The 22,576-nt window shown below is 38.8% G+C and overlaps 2 long non-coding RNA genes across 9 annotated transcripts in view; one reads left to right on the forward strand and one right to left on the reverse strand.

Moving 5' to 3' along the window:
* Window positions 1–14,514, reverse strand: part of LOC137621428 (uncharacterized) — a 337,042-nt gene extending 322,528 nt beyond the window's left edge. For all 3 annotated transcript variants that reach the window (XR_011040226.1, XR_011040225.1, XR_011040227.1), the window contains exon 1: window positions 14,438–14,514. This is a non-coding gene — a long non-coding RNA (uncharacterized lncRNA). The remainder of the gene's footprint in view (window positions 1–14,437) is intronic.
* Window positions 1–22,576, forward strand: part of LOC137621427 (uncharacterized) — a 315,539-nt gene that overhangs the window by 169,595 nt on the left and 123,368 nt on the right. The gene's annotated exons all lie outside the window — the stretch shown is intronic.

The raw sequence follows: 22,576 nt of genomic DNA on the forward strand, positions 1-22,576 counted from the left end.
AGAACTGTTTTCTGAGTCTCCATAGTGAACGTCGAGTTTTGGACGTAACCATTGAGCACACTTACGTCCAGAACCGGTCTCCACCCCCCGGAACTCTTGGGTACTAGAAAAAGGCGGTTGTAAAACCCCGGAGACGTAACATCCTGCACTTCCTCTATTGCTTGTTTCTCTAATAAAAGAGACGTCTGTAGAAGCATGGCTTGTTTCTTGGGACCCTCTCTGTATTTGGGCGAAAGATCCACTGGATCTGTGACTAAAGGAGGATGGTCAGGAAGGGGATCTTGTAGCCTTCCTTTAACACCTGGACGGACCAGGGGTCCGCTCCATTCCTCTCCCAAGCCTCCCAAAAGTGAGTCAACCTGGCCCCCACTGCTGTCTGAAGGAGAGAGCAGTCAGACTTTACCTCGGCCGGACTTGCCCCCTCTGCCTCTCTTGAAATCAGAAGGTAACTGTTGAAGATCGCCGCGAGGTCGCGTAAAGTCCGAGGACTGTTGCTGCGAACGATCAAAGTAGTCAGGATGTCGCCGCTGTAAACCAATGTTTTGACGCGACGCGTCCAAAAGTTGTTGCCGCGGGCGATCCACTACTTCAAATTGTTGCCGCGTCTCGTCCACTTGTCGACGCCGATGCTCTTCCCCGCGACCAGAATACGCAAACTGGTCAACCAAAACTCTCTGACGCGACTCGTCAAAATCAACCTGGCGTTGAACACTGTGAATGGGAGACCGTCTAAGTGATAACTCGTCAAGACCATATACCATCGAACGTTTGTGCGATAACTGGTCTGACATCGAACGCCCAGACACAACGCCAACACCTGGTTGATAAGAATCCATCAACGACGAGAGTTGTTCCTTCATAGACAAAAGCGCAGTCCATTTCAGATCAACAGAACTCCTAGAAGTTAGATTCGCACTAATGTCACCATGCATTTCAGGGGAAGAAAGCCAATCCGATGGAAGAGGAGGTGCATGAATAGTAACAAGGTCCGAATCGGAAGGAATCATATCCACACGAACACGGTGATCTGAACGTTTGGCCGGAGTGCAAGCGCTGGGAGAACGGAAACGTTCCGGTGAACCCCACGAACTACATCCTGGACGCACAGGCGATTCCCGACGCTGTGAATCAACATGGGAGCGTTTAAGCGGTCTCGACGCTCGCCGCCAGATCTCACTCCCCGACCCTTCATCGGAAGACGGGGATAACGTATGAACCTCACCTTTCCTACGATGAGGGTGAACGACCTGAGCTACGGCAACAGGAACGTTCGAGGGGACGTCTGCACGATTGATGATGCTTCTCGTTCCCTTAAGCCGTTCAACATTACTTCTCCCATGGGTTCGAGAGCTCGAAAGAGGTCTAAGGCTAGGTGAACGACAAGATCGTGCCGACGCACCCTCCGCAACACTAAACACATTATCAACACTTGTCACAACACCGAGAGAGTCACGATTCTTCGGTACCACATCAGACACTCGTGTCGACGCACCTTCCGCAACACTAAACACATTATCAACACTTGTCACAACACCGAGAGAGTCACGATTCTTCGGTACCACATCAGACACTGAAACACTTTCCACAGTTCCGATAGGCTCACGGTTTTTCAATACCTTTAACTCGGAAAAGATAGTATTTCTATCGGCTGCTAAGGACTCAACTTTCTCACCAAGAGACAAAATAGCAGTAAACATGTCCTTCATAGTAGGTTCCTGATCTACCACCACAGGGGAAGGAACAGGATTAGGAACAGGTAAATTAGGTAAGGTTCTATCCACAGATCGGGAAGAACTACGCCTAACTCTATCTCTCTCTAATCTCCTAACATAACGATCGAAAGTAACAAAATCATCATTAGTTAAGGAAAGACACTCATTACACCTATCATCTAATGAACAAAATTTACCCCTACATTTTACACAAATAGAATGAGGATCAATAGATCCTTTAGGAAGTCGTGTACGACAACCCTCACTAACACACCTACGCTGAGCAGGGGAGGAGTCGGCCATTTTAAAAGTTAACGTGGGAGACCGACAAGCAAAAAGTAAGGGAAAAAGCAATAAAGAAAATCTCAAACAAAAAGATTTCAAGATAAGAACCAAGGAAAATTAATCAACGATAGCTTAAACTCAAAAAAGAACGTTGTACATCACCAAACAACTTCCCAAGAGAGTAAAAACACGAGAGCGAACTTCTGTATGTCAGTCAGCTATGACGGCAGAGAGAAGAACTGGAGTTGGTGTGTAGTTCCACCTGTTCTACCGCTAGGGTGCGGTTGGTACACCTGGCGTATCTTCGATAGCGCGAGATTTGAATTTTCTGCCCTGGCGTCAGGGACTTCAGCTCTTTTATATAACCAGCGGGTAAGTTTTATATTTAAAAACCTCAAACTCAACTCCTCTCTGCGAATGGAAAGGGGAGGTATGCCAGAATCAACATAGAGACTGTCAATGGGAGATGTTCTGTAAGCACCGGTGCAGATGCGAAGCCCAGCATTGTGAACAATATCAAGTTTTCCAAGTAAAGTCTTTGTAGTTGACCCATATATTTGGCATGCATAGTCTAACTTGCTCCGACACAAAGATGTATAAATTCTAAGCAAAGTTGTTCTATCAGCACCCCAATCAAAATGCGATACCACTTTCAGAATGTTCAGTGACTTCTTAACCCTGATAGATAGGTCATTTATATGGGGACCAAATGTCATTTTCTTGTCGAAAATGACTCCGAGAAACTTGACATTTTCCTCATATGGCAAAATACAATCATTTAAGAAAAGGGTGGGGATCTCTGCCCTTTTACGAGTACACGTAAAGCGAATGGCTTTGGTCTTCAGAGGAGAAAACATGAATCCACGAGAATTTGCCCATGCGGAAGCAGCATTTATTGCAATTTGAAGATTTTGGCATGCTTGTAGTGCAGATGATCCTCTACAATAAATTGCAGAGTCATCGACAAATAGTGATCCTTGTATGCCAGGAGGTATGTGACTCATGAGACTATTAATAGCAACAGCAAACAAGGTCACACTCAATACCCTGCCTTGGGGGACACCTTCTTCTTGCATGTAGGATGAAGATAGTTCTGACCCTACTCTCACTTTAATTGAGCGGTTTGATAAAAATTCTTCAATAAAAGAGAACATATGTCCTCCTATACCCCACGAGGCCAATTGCTTTAAAATACCACCCCTCCAGGTGGTGTCATATGCCTTTTCGAGGTCAAAAAAGACACCCACCACCTGGTTTTGGTTAGAAAAAGCATTTGAAATTTCCCTTGATAACATCAGCAAAGGGTCTAGAGTACTTCGGTTCTTCCTAAAACCAAACTGCCTGTTAGATAAAAGATTTTTTGATTCTAGATACCACACAAGTCTGTTGTTGATCATTCTCTCAAATAGTTTGCATATGCAACTTGTCAAGGATATGGGCCTATAACTAGATGGCAGTTCTGGGTCTTTACCAGACTTGTGGCCTGGAATTACAATTGAAGTATGCCAGGAATCAGGAGATGTATGGGAAGCCCATACACCATTAAAGGTTTCTAATAAAAATTCCTTGGTATCCACTGGAAGATGTGATATCATTTCATACCGGATGCCATCCTCACCTGGGCCAGTTAAAGAAGAGCTAGAGATAGCATTTTGCATCGCCTCCATACTAAAAGGCAGGTTAAAAGCTTCAGTATTTGAAGAAGCAGGAGGAACAACAGATGTTGATGCTCTAATTTGTTGAAATGCTGGGGAATAGTTGTCAGCACTTGATACATGGGCAAAGTGCTTAGCAAGAACCTCTGCTACATCTTTGGGGTCAGATATATATCTATTATTTTCCCTTAATATTGGTAGAGGCTTAGGGACGAATTTACCTTGAAGTTTTCTAATCTTGTCCCATGTATCCTTTGAAGGAGTTTTGGTATTAATATTAGATATATATTTCTTCCAAGATGCTCTCTTTGCTTTTTTAAAAGTTCTTTTTTGTTTGGCACAGGCTCTGAGGTACGCTATTCTATCTGCTACATAGTTTGTTCTCAAGTATCTTCTGAAGCAAGTTCGGGTCACTTTTCTTGCGTTGGCACATTCTTTACTCCACCAAGGAACTACAGAGCGATGAGGTAAACCGCATGTTTTAGGTATAAACTTGCTAGCATTATCATCAACAATATTTTCAAGATGTTGATAGGCATGCACTGGAGATGTAAATTCATCATATTCTTTATCAGTGTGTGAACAGTTTTCATAAGCTGCCCAGTCTGCCTCGTCTATCTTCCATTTTGGTGGACACTGAGAAGGAAGATTATGGACATAATTTAACATTATTGGCCAATGGTCACTGCTATGTAGGTGTTCATTTACTGACCAAAGGTAGTCCAATCGAATGGATGAGGAACAGATTGACAAATCAATGGCTGATGTAGAGTTGTGGAATACATCATACCTAGTTGGAGAACCATCATTCATTAGTATTACATCATTGTTGTCGATTAATTCTTCAACAAGATTACCCCATCTATCGCACACATTTCCACCCCATAAAGTATGCTTTGCATTAAAATCACCCATTAAAATAAAAGGGGCAGGAAGCTGATTGATCAGGTCTTGGAGGTCAGAAAGTCTAAGCCTTCTTGGATTACCAGCATGATCTAAGAGGAAAAGTTCTAAGGATGGTTCAATATATAGCGAGCATAAAGTAATTTTTTTTTCGATATGAGTTCTAACTGCACATGCCTGTAGTGGTGTATTGAGTAGGATTGTTTCAAATTCTACAGATTTGTGAATAATAAAACCTGTACCACCTTGAGCTCTTGCAGCTTGCAAAGGAGGGGATCTACAAAAATCATAATTGAGTCCAGGATTAAATGGTTTGTCACTGATCTTGGTTTCCTGTAGACAAATTACCTTCATGTCTGAGTCCCTGGTTAAAGTTTTTATTTGCTCAATGCTAGTACTTAGACCTCTGCAATTCCACTGGATGATAGACATTATCTTTTGTTATTATTTTTCTTTGTCTCATTTGTCTTTTGGGACTTTTCAGATGAAGCCATGTAAGGCCTGGAGATGGAAGGCTTTACTAGGCCACCACTCTTCTTTTCTTTCTTTCTAGGATCTTTATACAAGTCAACCTTAGGATCATGAGCAGTAGGGCACTTACCTGACTTAGATGAAGGTGAGGATGATGGGGACCTTTTCCTCTTTGGAAGATCTTGTTTTCCAATCTCCATCAAATCAGGTAGGCCTAGAGATTCTGCCTGAGACAATACATTTAAGGCGGTGGAAGCCACATTGGCTTCCTTGGAGGATTGTGCTAGAACTTCAACAGTTCGAGCACTTAACCCAGAAGGCTGGGCTACTATCTCTAGGGGAGATGCTCCTATCGGTGATATTACTTTTGGTGTGTTGGAAACCATATTGACCTCTTTGGAGGTTTGTGCTCTGGCTTTTATAGGCTGAGCACTTGACCCAGATGGCTGGGTTACTACCACTAAGGGAGATGCACCTGACGGGCCAGGTGCTACCACTGGTCCCCCTGTGGTAGTAAGGGGAGGTGGATTATAATCTTTTGGTGGCATCTTGACCGCGCGAGCAAAATTAAGTTGCCGATTGAGTAAATGCTTTGCATAACCTACACTTATATGTTCAGCATTTGCTTTCAAGATTGCAGCTTCTTCTTTCTTGTATTCTCTACACCTTTTATCATGTGATTTATGATGATCTTTACAGTTTGCACAGGTTGTATCTCTGTTGCATTGGCCATGTTCTAACAAAGAACAGTTAATACATATCTTCGTATTATTGCAGTACCGGGAAGGGTGACCGTACTTGAAACAATTAAAGCATTGTAAAGGCCTAGGTTTATATTCTCGAACACGCACTCTTTCATTCTCAATAATTATATGATCTGGTATAACAGGGGTTTCAAATGTTAAAACTACCATGCTTGTTTGAGGGATCTTACTTACTTTCCAAACATTAGCAGGGCACATGTCCAGAATTTCTGGTTCTGAAAATTCATATAGATCTTTATCAAAAACTACTCCTTTACCATAGCTGAAGCTCATATGTGGTTTAATATCCTTAATAGGATCAATTTCTGCAATCTTCATGCCACAAAGCATGTGAGCTTGAGTATCCGATTTTGCATTAATCAAAACAGATTGCTTACCGTATCTGCTAATATCCTTACTTTTAATTAAACCAACTTTTTTTTTATAAATTTACTAATCTTATAATAGTTATAATTATCTATCTTCCCAGATGCAATTATCCATGTTGGGGTCTTGGGGGTTCTTACTTCTGGAAGTCTATGCTCTATTTCTTTTTCCATTCATTCTTCTGGTTTATATACCTGTAGGTGTCTTGGTGCTTTATCACATAGATCCCCAGAAATCAAAAAATTGTCAATTTTTATGCTCTCTAAATTTTTATTTGCTTCTAAAGCAATCTCAAAACTTGAAAATGATACCCAAGCTTCCCAAAAGCCTTTACTACCATTAAGCTCCATTAAAATTTCTTTGATTGCTCCAAATCTACAGAAGGCTTCATGAATTATGTCATAGCTACAACCAATTGGTATGTTTTTTAAGTGGAGAATTTTCAGATTTTTTGTTGGATCTGGTAATGAGCCAGAACCAGAGAGTAAAGTATTACTGTTATTACAAGAATTATTTTCCACCAGTGCCGATAAATTGTCTTTAACTACACTGGTCAGAGAAGTATTGTTGGAGGAATCCTTTTTATTGCCGAGGTTGTCAACTGAGCTTTCCTTGTTTAAACAAGCAGAAGTCGTCAACGGTGTCTGGGGTTCGCCATTTGATCCAGGGGTACGGGGGAACATTAAGTTTACTCATTAATTATTTTTTGGGGGAGGGAAGGGGTCATAATAACAATGAAAAAAACAATGGAAAAAAATAAAGTTTAAGGGAGAGAAAATATTAAGACTGTCAGAAATTCCAAAGAAGACACCGTTAGCCTTTCCTGGAATTAATTTCTCCACCAATGACACCTGCGAAAGCTGCTTACCAAATGTCCACTCCCTACCCTATCACAAAGGGATGGTACCACTATGATTAGAGTGGCTCAAGTGTATGCCAAACCCGCTTGATGGGACTGAGAACATTTCAAGAATACAATCATCCTCACTCTAATCATAGTGGCAGGCAAACCGGACAGAATGCCGAGAGTCCTATCTCTAAGAAATCGCCAACCCCTGGAATCCGAAGGCCAAATTTTCCGAGATAGTTCCGCGTGCCAGTATGGGAAAACTGACACTCCTAGGTGTCCAAACATTTTCGGGCAGTTGGCAAGACCACCACAGCTCCCACAATTGATTTTGAAATAAAAACCGATCCTGGATGCAATGTCCCCTCTAAAAAACCTGGACAGTGAAATGGGTAAGAGAGTTTTGACAGCAAGGTTGGAGACAGCTGATAATTATGAAGGAGGAATAAGCAATAAGAAGTAATAGAAAAAGAATGAGAGAAATTTAGAGTCAAACTGAGGAAAAGAAATTCCCCAGTTCGAGAGCCATCTTGCCCGTCACAAGCCTTCAGCACGGGAATGATATGCCGTGCTGAAGCCCGATGACTTCATCAAGGCATTCTCTCGTTAAGAGGGATATGTCCCGGCTGGCAAATGCGTCTAGGTTGCTTAGAATTTCAGGATGCCATGTCGGTCGAGAGATGCTCGCGTGTAGTATGCGTCCGCATGAGTGGAGACGCGTAACGTGTAGTATGCGTCCGCATGAGTGGAGACGCGTAACCCGCAGATCGCGAGGATGGGACAACAAGATGAAAGGATCAACTTTGACTGTCAGCGTCTGAGCCCACATGCACGTCTGAGCCGCTACAAGCGTCTGCTCTACCGCCTCCCGACACAAGAGCCTATCTTTGCGAGGAGATGCTACTGAGCATCAGAGAACTATGCTATATGATACTAAAGGAAAAAACATCCCTTTGATCTATGATAGTCTTCACTCTTTTAGGAGAAAATATTTTTTCCCCCAAGAATCGTAAACGCTAAAAAAGAGATGAAATTGACCTCCTTTAGCTCAGGCCAACCCTACACTCGCGGGGCAGCTTGTGCGCCACCTCAAGCCCGCAGCCCCGTGAGCGACCTGGGAGAGTCCCTATGACATTCCCAGCGGGCCTTGTGCGTGACCTGAACGTATCCCATGCTATGAGATATCGTTAACAGTAGTTGCCCGACCCCAGAATAAAGAACTAAACAATTCCTCAAACTGGGGGCGGAGAGGGAGTGTAAACAGAAGCAAACTGAGCACCTCTTCTCTCGAAGAATAATGCGTCTTGCGCGCTTTTGGCGCTGACACGTCGCCTTTTTTCAACAGAAAAAACTTCCGGCAACCATCAGTAACTGAGGGAAAGTTACTGGAAAACATACGACTCCTGAAAGGTCTGGGACGTTCTGATTGTTGATGACCAAGTCTAGGTTCTGCAACCTTCTAAGAGGACAAAGTCTATCTTCCCTGACTGTGCTTCAGATTCCAGAGGAAGAGCCAGGATTATATATGACTCCTCTGACTTCCGCTCCTCTCGTGGAAGAAAAAACACCCCCGATTGCTTCTCATTTTAAGAATCGCAACGCACGTGCTGGGAGAGCAAGTTCTGTCCGCGTGCCTACATGATGATTAACTTCCTAGTCTAGTAGACAGGAAGAATGTCAAACGTCATCCGATTGAAGCTGCGCTCTGATCAAATAGACGACGTTCGGACCAAGGGTCTGCTCCGTTCTTTTACCAGGGCTGCAGAAGCTGTTTAGCCTGGCTCCCCCCGCTGCTTGAAGGGGAGAGCAGTCAGAGCCTGCCTCAACTAGGCTTGGCTCCTCTTTTCCTTTGCTTCCTTGCCTCTGGTTTGAAAGTACTTCTCCCTACAGGTTTACCTCGAAAAGGCTGGGCAGAATGAGAATATAATGTCCCCTCCTTAGTTCTACGAGAAGAGAAGGGCGTAGGTAAAACCTTAGTGACTGTTTTAGTAACCAAAGCTTGAGTAGCCTTCTGAGCCCAATTTGCAGGCACTTCCTTAACTAAATCCTGCGGAAAAAAAGAGCAGAAGATATGGGTGCAAAAGCAATTCCGATTTCTAACATGGAGTGATACCCGCAGAAAAGAAGGAACCCAAAGTAGCTCTTTTCTTTATAACTCCTGCAGTAAGTAAAGCAGCCAGTTCGTTAGAACCATCCCTGACTGCCCCGTCCATACAAGACATAAGTTGGATAAGACTACTTGTGTCCGTGTCCTTTATCTTGGTTACTCTTCTGCTTAAGACTCCCAGTGACCACTCAAGTAAATTAAATACCTCAACTCTCTGAACTATCATTTCAAGAGCTGGTCAAACTCCGACATTGACCACTACAGTCTATTCCTTCTCATGGCCAGGAGACGGAAAGAATCTACCAGGCTTGATTAGTCTCCCTGCGCAGACGCCGGAACTCCCAAACCCAAGACTTCCCTCGTCTCATACCAAACGTTCGACTCAGAAGCTAAATAAGCTGGTGGAAAAGCGAAGCATGTCCTACCCAGAGCTTTCCTTAAATCCATCCATGCTCTTATTATCTTCAATACTGTCTTAGAGCGGGAAAGCACCTTTTTTGTATAGAAGGAAGTCTCCACTTCCTTGCCTAAGGTAAACTCATAAGGGGGAGATCGCTGAGTAACTGGTGAAAAATAGTCTGGAAAAAATTCAGAGAAGACTAGCTTCCCCCCCCCTTCCCCCAGTCCACCAAATGTTAAGGTGGTTTCTCTTCCTTTCTCTCTGAGATATCCTCCAATTGATCCTCGTGAGAGAGAACCTCATCCGGGTCTACTTCTAACAAATCAGAGATTGGAGCTATTATTATTATTAAAAGGAGTTTTACCAGCCCAATGAGTCAAGCTTGACTCTCACAGGGCTGGCTCGAAAAAAAAAAACGGGATATAAAGAATTATAAGATTATCAAAATTCAATTGATAAGGAAAAAAAAAATAAATGAAAATAAAATAATTATATATATGTATATACAGTATATACTTATAATCTTCAGGCGCATCAGTGGTAACATGGGAGCGCTTGCGTTGATCCATATCCCCATCCAATTGACAGCCACTTGCCTTGGTTAGCTGTCACGATTGATTTTATAATAGATTAAATCTAGCTGGCGCTTCGCCTTGTCCTGGCTCGCAGCGCTCACGTGATATTCGCGCTACCACCGCTGCTCGCGCTGGCGCTCTGCCCACTCATGACTCGACTGGCGTGGGTCGTAGCGCTGGCGCTTGGTGCCTGCCTGGCGCTGGCGCTGACACTCAGCGCCTTCATCAATTAACTTCTGAGCCTCGTTAAGTTTCCGCTCAGGCTCCGCTTGCGCCTCGCGCCTGCCATTTGGCGAACGTTGTCACGCTTAAACTCCGCCTGTGCGATATCACGTCGGTCCCGGCGACGACAGGCCGCTTGTGCGACAACGGGTCTACCACCGAAGACTAACGCCCAGGATCACCGTCAACAGCCGGAAGATAAGACTGCATCATCAACGAGAGCTGTTGTTTGAAACGTAAATACGCAGAACGAATCTAATATTGTTCTCAGCTCAGCGCCTGAAAAGCACGTATAATATTTGACAACATTAATACCTCACTCTATCTATAACGAGGGTGAGCGCCTTGGCGCCTGCCCGGCGCTCAAGAGTACTTCTGTTCGGGTCTTAAAAGACTGTAGCGCCTAGCTACTCTCTCGATTCCTTTCGTCGTTCGACTTAACTTCTCCTCTCCCGGGAGCTTGACAGAGGTCTAAGACTAGGATAACGACAGATCCGAACAGAAGCACTCTCCACTGAATAAAATTCACTGCGTAATTTAACACTAAAAATTTTCATTCTATTCTTTGTTAAAAGAAAGTTTCACAATCATTTGAAAGCCATAGCATACGTTCTCTCAAACGAAATGAACTCATTTACAGAGGGACTTACAATTCTCTCAATCGTTCGAATGGGAATGAAAAACTACTGAATCCCATATAAATGCAGCGAAAAATTAAATATTAAATATTACTTTAGTAGGTACTGTATAAAATTTATAAAATAAAATAAACCCTTAAATTAAGGAATTCCAATAAGAGATGAATCATTACTCGTACTTACTTAATATAAAAACAATCTTAGTATTCCACTACGGAAACAACGATACATAGAATCGTGTGCTACATCGATTCGTATAAACATTAAGTGAAATTTAACTTCCTTTAATTTCTGATCAAGGAAAAATACTGACAGGATCAATTAATTTCAAAATAAAATGTTCCCTTTATATAGTACAACTAAAAAACTTGAGAAGAAAGAAGAATGTACTATTCATAAAAATCTCTATGATATATTGCAATATTGTAACAATACTGATAACTGCGTAACAACTGAACGCTAGTTAATCTTTGCAAACAGATTGAAGATTACCTCAAGAGAACTATTAAAAGGATAAAATTTTCTTAGATTAATAATCCTTTAATTAAATTTATAACTTAATATTTCAAAAGAAAGTATTCACTCATAATTCTTTGTAAAAGCAAGTCGGACTTATAGCCTACGACATAAGGTTGTGACGTCATCAATGGCCGAGATGTTTACCTTTCGTCCTATGCTTTCGTGAGGTTTAAAATAGGTCGATAAACCTTTTAATCTTACCTTTCAAGTTATAAATACGTGATCACATTACAAATAAAAGAAAAAGGTGAAAGGAAAGCCTAAACTCAAAGAACGTTAATACATCACCAAATAACGTCCAAACAGAGTAAAAAGCGAGAGTGAATTTCCAATAGAACCGACGGCCATGCCGGCAGGGAAAAATCTGAAGAGGTTGGTATAGTTCCACCTGTTGTACCGTGAGGGCACTAGTGTACACCTGGCATATCTGCGTTAGCCACGCGGGATTTTTTAATTTCCTGCCGAGGCGTCAGGGATGCTAGCCATTCTTATATAACCAGCGGCCAAGTTTTATATTTAAAAAGATTTCTTCTAAAATGACCTTTATTTCCCTCGCAAATAGTTAATAAGATATACCTTAATATAACCTGCATTAATCGGGGCCTTCCAGTGGGAATGGGCGTTTGGAGACGGGGAAATATAAGGTCAAATTCATTGAAAGCACAATATTAACTATGAAAGAAGTTTTTTCTTATTAGAAACAGTTCTATGTTTTTCTATAATTTTACTCGATAAATTCAAAGAAAAAGTAAACAAAATCAGTATTACAATGGTAATTATTGGTTTTGTTATTGTTACAGACGGAAAAAGCTTTTCTAGTAAAAATCAGGCGTTTCCTGTAACATAACGTCAGTTTTCTTAAAAAACGACACTTTCACTACAAATAAAAACTTAATCATCTAAGCAATAATAATCAATGGGGTTAGTGTGCGCAGCTCAGTATGTAACGCTTGCCAGTACATACAGAGTACATACTTTTTTGTTCTATGAGCAAAGCGAGCCCAGGGTAAAGCAAAACCCAGTTTTTTCCTAGTTTAAATTGCCCTGTAATACAGTAAAATAATACCCAGGTTTTCGGTTTATTTGCTTTTAAAATGAAGGTTAAATTCAGTGGGAGCACAATATTTACTACAGGAAAAACTATTTTACCTGTTCAAAACACTGCTCCGTCCATAACTATAATAACATAAAAAAAACCGCGGTATTATTTTACAAGCACTTACCAGGCCATAGGCGATATTTGCCATTACAAACAACATCAGCTACACATTTCAGTCACTTTTTCTTCTCTGCACTTTTCGGCGGAAATGCATAATTAACGAGTTATTCAATATCTTATTTTTAATATTTGTTAAAAAATGGACAAGTCATTCGACATGTTGACTCCACAGGTAGCTCTTGTTAGTTTGTATGTCTGTTTTCATCTTACTTGGCTCCTCCCCATTGCGCAATGTGACAATATTTGCTTGAATGCGCATTTGCTCCTCCCACTAATGTCGCTCCTCCAATCTAAATACTACTGGGTTCTTTTCAAGGGTTATTATTGGACGATTCATTGGTCTCTCAGTCTTGTTTCAAGGATCTGTTTTTCGTGCAATATAACATTGTAAACGATAGTATTTTGTTTTTTTCCCTATTTCATTATGGGAGAAACCCGTGATTGTCGTTTGTTTTCGGTTTTCAAAAGTTCCGGTTTCTATATTTTCATCACGTCACTTTACTGTCATGGATCCTCCTGTACGGTTGTGTGAAATATGTCGTTATTCCTATTTTGATGTGATCGGCCGATTTCATGGGAATTATAATGAAACTCCTGAAGTAGTGAATCGTTTTCTAAGGGAGCATTCCGTATTACCTTTAAGTGTCCAGTGTGGTAAATGTGATTCGCCTTTACATTTTCGTGAGGATAGACATGTGTGGTATTCTACCAAATCTGAACGTATTCCAGTACTTGATGATTCAGAAGAGGGTCAACCACAACCTTCCACATCTTCATCGTCATCTTCCGTTTAAGGTAAGAAGTGATTTAATAAAATATATATATTCAAATTTACCCCTGGTTAAAGGGGGGGTCGCAGGGGGGGCGAAGCCCCCCCGGTAGGGGTACAGGGCCCCTAGGTTAGGTTAGGTGGGTTTGTTAGGTTCTGTGGTGCCCTGAAAATTACTGTGGCCTTAAGGGGGGGTCGCAGGGGGGGCGAAGCCCCCCCCCGGTAGGGGTACAGGGCCCCTAGGTTAGGTTAGGTGGGTTTGTTAGGTTCTGTGGTGCCCTGAAAATTACTGTGGCTTTAAGGGGTGGTCCCTGGGGGCCCCTACCCCCCCCTCCCCCGGTAGGCCTAGTTAGGGGTATGGGGGAGGGGTGCTGGAACATTAATTATTCATTTATTGCAAATATCATTCAATGCCCCAACACCAGAAAATATGTTTTACCAGTAGATTTTGATGTGTTTTGCAGGAATTTCACCTTCATATGTGTCGAAAATACACAGTTTTTGTCACACACCATTTGGGGTGTGGGATAAAAACGGGTGATTTCCGCCAAAAATGAAGGTGAAATTCGTGCAAAACACATCAAAATCTACTGGTAAAACATATTTTCTGGCCCCTAGGCCCTGGTAAGTCATAGTAAAAATTTACCAAAACCGCTACTACCACATTCATAAGAAACATTGACTAACCTAACCACGACTTGGCAGAGCAAAATATTTCAAGTTTCAAAATACAAGCAGCAATAAAATCCATTTTGAGTATTAATAACCAAACAGTGAGCTTTAAACAAATGTCTTGTAGAATTTCTGGTAATACTCGACAACTAAACCTTTTTTTTCCCTACCCGTTTAGGATTCCATTACCTTGAAGACCAAACCTACACTTTCATTACGAGTAGTTTTACATCAGCAACAACAATTATATTTAAGCTAACTGTATATTAATAAATAAGAGTAAGTTGGCACCGAACAATAAAACCTTAATTACCTGTCCTTCACAAGAAATTAAACTTATACACTGACACTTAAAATTTGATGTTTGACAAATGGCGACTGACGTGTCCTACCTTTAACTCGATATTCCGGTTCCAATATTTCAGAAAAGTTATATCTTCTTCTGTTTCAATATACAGTCGTTTCTTGAGAAAGATAATTCATATTGCTTTTCATATATAATTCTTGTGATATGAAACTTATCATACTAAATATGGTTAAATAGAAACATGATACTCTTTTCAAAGATCTTCAACATACTCGCTTGTGATATGGCCCAAATGGCTGGGGGTAAGGGTGGGGTGCTAGGGATGTAATGGATAGGGGGGGGGGGGGTGTTTGAAAGAACCCCGGGGGGGGGGGGGGTTGAGAGAATCTCGGGAAGGGGAATTGAAAATTGAACCCAAATGGTTGAATACATCAATAATATTTTTTTTTAGAAGATATTTAACATACGGATAGGGGGAGCTAAGACAAAATGGGGGATGGATAGTAGCTGAAAAACCAGAGAAAAAGGAAGATGTTGTAAATTGAACTAAACTGCCTTTTTTTACATACAAACCTTCGGAATAATTTTCAGAAATGAATCGTCCATGCAAATGAAAACAAATCATCACATATGTTAATCATTTGTAAAGCAATGTACAAATGATTATTATTATCATAACTTCCTAAGCTACAACCCAAGTTAGAAAAGCAAGAGTCAATAAGCCCAGGGACCCAAACAGGGAAAATAGCCCAGTGAGGAAAGGAAACAAGGAAAATTAAATATTTCAAGAACAGTAACAATATCAAAATAAATATTTCCTATATAAACTATAAAAACTTTAACAAAACTAGAAGAAGAGAAATTAGATAGAATAATGTGCCCGAGTGTACCCTCAAGCAAGAGACCTCTGACCCAAAACAATGAAAGACCATGGTACAGTCTGAATGAACATTATACAAGAGCATAGAGACGGTAAATTACAAAACCAAAGACGTTACGTACCATCAAAACTAAAAGTGTTTGTAACTCTCGAGATATTTTGATACACAGAACTATAGGCCTAGGGCCTATCTCTATAAATGGCGTTTAATGAGATCACTTTCCTTATGAATTATAAGGTGTATGCATACACACACACACACACACACATATATATATATATATATATATATATATATATATATATATATACATATATTACATATGTAATCTTCTTTAGAACGAAGATAACTTAATATGCGGCAGTCTACATAAGGAAAATTGAAAAATGTGTATATGTAGAAATGCTCTACAGTGGCGGACGAAATTGTAGAGCATTTCTACATATACACAACTTTCAATTTTCCTTATGTAGACTACCGCGCATATATATATATATATATATATATATATATATATATATATATATATATATATATATATATATATATATATATATATATATATTATATATATATATTTTATATATATATATATATATATATATATATATATATTTTATATATATATATATATATATATATATATATATATATATATATATATATATATATATATATAGAGAGAGAGAGAGAGAGAGAGAGAGAGAGAGAGAGAGAGAGAGAGAGAGAGAGAGAGAGAGAGAGAGAGAGAGAGGGGCCCACTGCCATAACAATAGTTACTGGTAAATCACGGACAATGGAGGGACAAGAATGCGTGAAAAGGGGCTCAGCGTTTGAACTGTGAATAGTGTGCATGACTCGTAACATGAATGGAATCAATTTGCTGAATATAATGCACAAAACCATTGCGAAAAATATTACGAAACGAGATAATGAATGAGACATGTTTACTGTTCGAATTTTGCGTGTTTATAATGCAATGGACCTCTATAGTATTTGGGTTAAGGCAACTGAATATAAGTGTTACAATATCTCCAATATTCTATCCTGTTCGTAATACTAGGCAGGCAGTTAAATCTAATAGCCAGGCCTTCTCCATCATGAGGCTCAATACTACACAGTATTCTAGAAGTTTTATTCCAGCTGTGACCAAGTTGTGGAATGATCTTCCTAATCGGGTAGTTGAATCAGTAGAACTTCAAAAGTTCAAAGTTGGAGCAAATGTTTTTATGTTGACCAGGCTGACATGAGTCTTTTTACAGTATATATATGACATATCTGTTTCTGACATTGTTAATAGTTTACATAGGACATATCTGTTTTGACGTTGTCACTGTTTTTAGAATGATTTATTGTTAATTTATTCTCATCATCTATTTATTTCCTTATTTCCTTTCCTCATTGGGCTATTTTTCCCTTGGGCTTATAGCATCTTGCTTTTCCAACTAGGGTTGTAGCTTGGCTAATAATAACAATAATAATAATAATAATAATGATAATAATAATAATAATAATAATAATAATAATAATAATAATAATAATAATAATAATAATAATAATAATAATAATAAAGAACTGGATGATATGTTGCAAGATATACTTATTATAATTGACGATCTCACTGCACCAAAAGGAGCATAGGAAACGAGAAGACTGAAACGAGCGGATAAGTCATTTTGGGCTTTAGATGAGACAATCAAATTGTACTGTATATAGAGGGTGTAATTTTGGAAGGGGGAAGGGTTTTAAGACATTGACCTAAGATTGAGGTTCAGGACCAGAGGAAGGAATGGGTGAGGACTATTTCGTAAAACTATTTAACTATTTGAGAGTAAATTTTAGATGCTTGACATATTTTTTGGAATGGGACGAAAAAAAAGAAAACTGGCAGGAAAGTATACAATGTTATCTCATTCTGTCTTTGCAACTGAAGGATGAAACTACTTGCATGTTTTCATGAGGATGTATGTTGCAGAGGCAAGGGATAGTGACACTGCCCAATAGAGCAGGGCAATGCCCTAGAGACTGGCCATATATATATATATATATATATATATATATATATATATATATATATATATATATATATATATATATGATCAGCGCCAAAGCCCCTCTCCACCCATGCTAGGACGAAGGAGGGCCAGGTAATGACTGCTGATGACTCAGCAGATAAACCTATAGGCTCCCCCAAAACCCCCATCCTTAGCTCACAAGGATGGTGAGGTTGCAGCGGCCAAAGAAACTAAAGAGTTTGAGCGGGACTCGAACCCCAGTCTGGCGTTCACCAGCCAAGGACGTTACCACATCGGCCACCACAACCCAAATTACCATCGTTTCACAGGTATAAGTATATTACACCTTACTTTCATTGTATCTTTAAAATTTGAACCTTGATATATCTCAATCATATTCATTTGCACAGGGAAAAGATGTTCTACATCCTAATTCCAAAACTAGAGAGTAAAAACAAAATGACAAAATCATTAAATGCTAATAATATTCATACGCCACGAATATTTTAGAATCGATTCCTAAACTACATGAAACCAAAATTATAATTTAGGTAATACAAAATTACAACTTACGGGAAAGTAATATATCTGAAATTCTAATATATTATTGTTGTATGGCATATATCTCGTCACTTTGTTCTCATAATCTACTACTACATTCATAATACAAGATTTGCAATTATTATTATTATTATTATTATTATTATTGTTATTATTATTATTATTATTATTATTATTATTATTATTATTATTATTATTATTATTATTATTATTATTATTATTATTATTATTACTTGCTAAGCTAAAAACCATAGTTGGAAAAGCAGGATGCTATAAGCCTAGGGGCTCTAACAGGGAAAGTAGACCAATGAGGAAAGGAAACAAGGAAATAAAAGAAGTACTGTAATCAACAATTAAAATAAAATATCTTAAGAACAGTAACAACATTAAGATAAATATTTATGTATAAACTATAAATACTTTAACAAAACAAGATGAGAAACAAGACAGAACAGTGTGCCCGACTGTACCCTCAAGCAAGAGAACTCTAACCGAAGACAGTGGAAGGCCATGGCACAGAGGCTATGGAACTGATTTGAAAGATATACGGAAAATTACGAACAAAATAATCATTTCATCAAGCAGAAAGATTTTCGAAAGTGCTGATATGTCAAAAGGATCAGAGATAAATATTGCTGATCTTATAAAGTTAAATTAACATTAATCGAATTGGATGCACCACTCATATGAAGATCGTAGATGCATTAATGAAATTTTGATTAAAAGGCCGGTGAAACGTACATTACAAGTAATGAAAATAAATAGAAAAAAATATTTGGTTGAAACGTATAGTTATAAAACGTAAGTCCCCCATCGAAATGAATTATTCGTTTTCTATCACAAACTCATTTTCTTTTAAAATTTCTAAAATTGAAAGTCATGTTTACAAGGAAAAGCAGGCGGATATGGCGTATTATGTTTGGTGGAAAGAACGTACATTCTTTTAAAATCATGGCTAAATATAACCGTAAATGAACAGCACAAATAAATATCAATATTAACATGAGGAAGCATTCAACAAGATTTTTTTTCGATGTTGCGTCATTTGTTTTTACGGTCACTTTTCTAAACTGCATAAGTTAAGTTTTTATCCTTATACGTTCGTGTTATGTTAATACAAGTCATTAATAGTCATAAATGCTATTGTATGATATACTTAGTTCTTGTATCTTTTGTTTTTAGTTTCGATTTCATATCGTTGAGGGATTTCGTCACTTACTTAATCACATGTCTGTGGACCGCATTCTTTTGACAATCGGGAGCTCACTGGAATGGTCGTGGTAGCGCTCTTTACGAATATAAACATCAGGAAAGTTGCCTTCCAGAGTAAGCCAAGTGATTCTTATTATTCCTTCTAATATCATCCGATTATATTTGAATTTATATGTATTATATCAGCAATGGGTATGTAATGCTGAGATCAAAATCATTTGTGAATTGAATGGAGGAATTAAAGAAATCTCTGATGGAAGAAATAAAAAAAAAAAGACAATCATATGAACTAAGGTAGATTTATGGACACTTACAACCTGTTGCATTGCTGTAAAATGTAATGGTGGTTTTTTAATTATATATATAGAACACATGTGCCTGTGAGTGTTAATTACCATGTATGTGGATATGCAGTAACTGTTAATATGCCAATTCGTAATATGAGACTACTCGCATATTAAGTTCACTAACTTTATTAGAAACATTGAACTTGAAGCTTGTGGTGTCACATTATTATTATTATTATTATTATTATTATTATTATTATTATTATTATTATTATTATTATTATTATTATTATTATTATTATCACAAGGTAACCCATAACCCTAGTCAGAAAAGCAAGATGTTATAAGCCCAAGGCTCCAAAATGGGAAAATAACCCAGTAAGTCAGAGAAACAAAGGAAATATAAAAACTACAAGAAAAGTAATTAACAATCAAAATGAAATATTTGGAATAGTAGCAATATTAAATTATATCTTTCATAACTATCAAAACTTAGAGAGAGAGAGAGAGAGAGAGAGAGAGAGAGAGAGAGAGAGAGAGAGAGAGAGAGAGAGAGAGAGAGAGAGAGAGAGAGAGAACTCCAATCCAAGTCAGTGGAAGACCATGGCACAGAGGCTATGGCACTACCCAAGACTAGAGAACAATGGTTTGATTTTGGAGAATCCTCCTAGAAGAGTCTCTTGCACCCTTTATAAGAGGAAAGTAGCCACTGAACAATTACAGTGCAGTAGTTAACCCCTTGGGTGAAGAAGAATTGCTTGGTAATCTCAGTGTTGTAAGGTGTATGAGGACGGAGGAGAATATGTAAAGAATATGCCAGACTATTCGGTGTATGTATAGGCAGACAAAATGAGCGGTAACTGGCGGTAGTACTTTAACGATTGGCCAAACTACTGCTTTAACCGTTTATCGCTCTGAAAAGAAAATACGAGTAGTAACTAAATGAGATCTTTGTATGACTAAGGTAATTAAGTATCTTTTTATATTTTATTTATGAAAAGTCTGTTTTAATGTTGTTACTGTTCTTAAAATGTGCTATTTTAGTTGTTCATTATAGTACTTCTACCACCTATAATAATAATAATAATGATAATAATGATAATGATAATAATAATAATAATCATAATAATGATATGATATGATATAATAATAATAATAATAATAATAATAATAATGGATAATTATTAATAATAACTAATAATGATAGTAATAATAATAATAATGATAATAATAATAATGATTGATAATTATTTATAAATAATAATAATAATAATGATAATAATAATAATTAAAAAAACACCAACAACAACAACAACAACAACAACCGATCACAGAACCTGGACTTACCTGGAATTTTTCCTGAGAGAGAGAGAGAGAGAGAGAGAGAGAGAGAGAGAGAGAGAGAGAGAGAGAGAGAGAGAGAGAGAGAGAGAGAGAGAGAGATTTGTTGTTTTTCGCAAACAAGTAAATGTTCTTTTTGCACTTAATATAAAATAGGTAATACTACTACAATAGGTAAATGTTTCTGTGGTAGTTATAGCCCAGGTGATTACCACCCAGTTTTCCTAACTACCGTATTAGGTAGATTTTTAAACGATTTTTGGATCAACGTCCAACCACGGTAGTAATCTGTTGCCCTGTTTCGCATTTTTCAGTTCATTATGCATGTTGCATAAGGTTTTTCACAATTATGACCATCCTTCACATTCAGATCTCCCTGGTCAATTCTATCCTGTTCCTAATACTAGGTAGGCAGGTAATTCTAATAGCCAGGCCTTCTCCATCACGAGGCTCAATACTACACAGTATTCTAGAAGTTTTATTCCAGCTGTGACCGAGTTCTGGAATGGTCTTCCAAATCGGGTAGTTGAATCAGTAGAACTTCAAAAGTTCAAAGTTGCAGCAAATGTTTTTATGTTGAACATATAAGTGTTTTCATAGTTTATATATGACATATCTGTTTTGACGTTGTTACTGTTTTTAGAATTATTTATTGTTAATTTGTTCTCATATTTCATTTATTTCCTTTCCTCACTAGACTATTTTTCCCTATTTGAGTCCTTAGGCTTATAGCATCCAGCTTTTCCAAGTAGGGGAATGGTCTTCCTAATCAGGTAGTTGAATCGGTGGAACTAGATAAGTTTAAACTTACAATCTATTTCCTTTTCTTGCTGGGCTATTTTTTCCTGTTAACTTCTGTTTAGTGTAAGGTTGCTATGTTCTTAATCTATAGACCTTGGTGGCCATGTGTTCATGGCCGAAAAAAACACCGCATCAGTGAAAAAAGAAAGAAAAAACTACTCCACATTTAAGATATCTATTCACTTGTGACGTGTGTTGATCGAGTTTTACTTTGAATTATTAAGTTTTAAGCATCCAAATCCTTAAACAGACAATAGTCATAAGGTAAATGAATAAATATTGGAAATTGCATAATGCTTTGTCATCGAACACAATTCCTTGAGCAATAATAGATTTCTTCGGCAAGACGAGAATGTTCTCGGAGACAGTCTAATCTTTCAAATATGCTAAAACAAGTGATACATTAGCTAGAGTGATTCTGTTTTAAATTATATTTTTATCATTAATTAAACTCCATAATATTTATCATATATAAACGTAAAATTGTTCACCGGAAAGCATTCAAAGTTAATAGTTTTAATAAAGAACGACACCAAATCAGCTCTGTTGTATAACGATTAACGACCAGTGTTTATGTGGAACTGTCTCGGGGAGGAGGGAGTCTTTAGGGGGGACTTCCATCACTGGTAGATTGAGGGGTCCTGTTAGGCAGGCCGCAGGGTACCACCCCCGACAGGAGGGACTTGGAGGGTTATTGGGTAACCGGTAACCTCACCCCGGTCCGTCGAAGGACCGCCTCGGCGGCAAGCAATATGAACGCTGTTTTCTCCCTGTCACGAATAGTCGTTTCCCGCCGGTGTCCCCTGACGCGTGTGACACGCGCCCTTTACACCCGCCAAACGCCGAAGAAGGTCTCCTGGAGCTACGTCACCGCTTGCAAGCGACTTACGAGGACCATAGGTGTCTGCGGGAGTAATCTAGCGAGTGCTCATAGCACTTTCTCCACCATGGCGCCCGTAACACCAGCAGGAGGCTCTGCCCAGCTGGTGGAGGATTACATCCGGGATAATAAAGTCATGGTTTTCAGCAAGTCCTTCTGTCCTTTTT

This window comes from Palaemon carinicauda, chromosome 28 (assembly GCF_036898095.1).
Source record: "Palaemon carinicauda isolate YSFRI2023 chromosome 28, ASM3689809v2, whole genome shotgun sequence".
Lineage (NCBI taxonomy): Eukaryota > Metazoa > Arthropoda > Malacostraca > Decapoda > Palaemonidae > Palaemon > Palaemon carinicauda.